The 1,042-nt window shown below is 42.5% G+C and overlaps 1 long non-coding RNA gene across 1 annotated transcript in view; it reads right to left on the bottom strand.

The window, feature by feature from the left end:
• Window positions 1-427, bottom strand: part of LOC114007161 (uncharacterized) — a 69,901-nt gene extending 69,474 nt beyond the window's left edge. Inside the window, exon 1 of the long non-coding RNA XR_003548800.1 lies at window positions 326-427. This is a non-coding gene — a long non-coding RNA (uncharacterized LOC114007161). The remainder of the gene's footprint in view (window positions 1-325) is intronic.
• Window positions 428-1,042: the final 615 nt, after the last annotated feature.

Here is a 1,042-nt window from a genome sequence, read left to right as displayed (position 1 = left end):
AGAGGGAGGCTTTCCACCTTTCACAGAGTCCAGCCACTCTGCAATCCTTTTCTTTTCCTCCACATTTCTGCCAGTCCTTCACCTTGACAGAGCCCAGCTTCTAGCATTTTCCAACACATTTCAGTCTAGGCCAGGGATTCAAACCATAGTCGCCAAGTGGCTTCCAGAAACCGACTTTGACATGCTACTACCGACACCATCCCCATTGGGCATTACTGTTTTGCAGGAGAAAACATCCAAGATTCTGGACGTCTGTCTGTCCCCTGCTTTTGCAGCTAGCCGCCACAGCGTACTGCAAACACACTGTAAAATCACCCATAATTACCTTTTATTTTGTTAGTTGTAACTCAAAGAAAATTCACCATGCCTTCTTTGACTTCTCCTTAATTTTAGAAAGCAATCAGTCTCCAATGTAGCTAGAATCTGGAAAGGAAAAAAAAAAGTTATGAAAATCAGAGGATGCAACACTTACAGCTGAGAAATGCATACATAGGTGAGAGGGAGTGAACTGGCTTGCACTTAAGGTAACCTCTGAAAATATTGGCCTGCCTCCTACTTAATCATACCCCTCCCTCCCCTATGACTTAGCACGGTGGAATTTCAAACTCACACACAATTTCTACACTTGTCTAGTTTTTTTTTTTTCTACTTGGTAATTCATACGATAACTGAAATTGCTGGGAATAGGTCCACTTCATCCAGCTTTACCTGAAATGTAACTACATTAACTACTGCGAGCAACAAGTTACCCTCAATTTCAGCAAGGCACGAGTTCCCTTTCTTGCCCAATAACCACTCAGGGCTGTGGCAAGCATGTAAAACTGGCATTGCAAATAGTTCCCTCACGTATGCAGAGAAGCGATGGTACCACAGACCAAAGCAGGCACTATCCAGTAAGAGGGGGCAATGTTAATTAGGTTTCATGTAACTGGATAAGGGGTAGCAAGTCTAATTACAATCGTAGAACAAACTTTTCTTCCAAAAGCTCATTGAAAATGTCCAAGCTCTGGAACAAAAATGAAAAGGGCTATAGTCTATAACG

Source organism: Tupaia chinensis, unplaced genomic scaffold, assembly GCF_000334495.1.
Source record: "Tupaia chinensis unplaced genomic scaffold, TupChi_1.0 Scaffold000001_1, whole genome shotgun sequence".
NCBI lineage: Eukaryota > Metazoa > Chordata > Mammalia > Scandentia > Tupaiidae > Tupaia > Tupaia belangeri.
The sequence above is the reverse complement of the archived record's forward strand: the minus strand, read 5'-3'. Positions and strand labels throughout refer to the sequence as shown.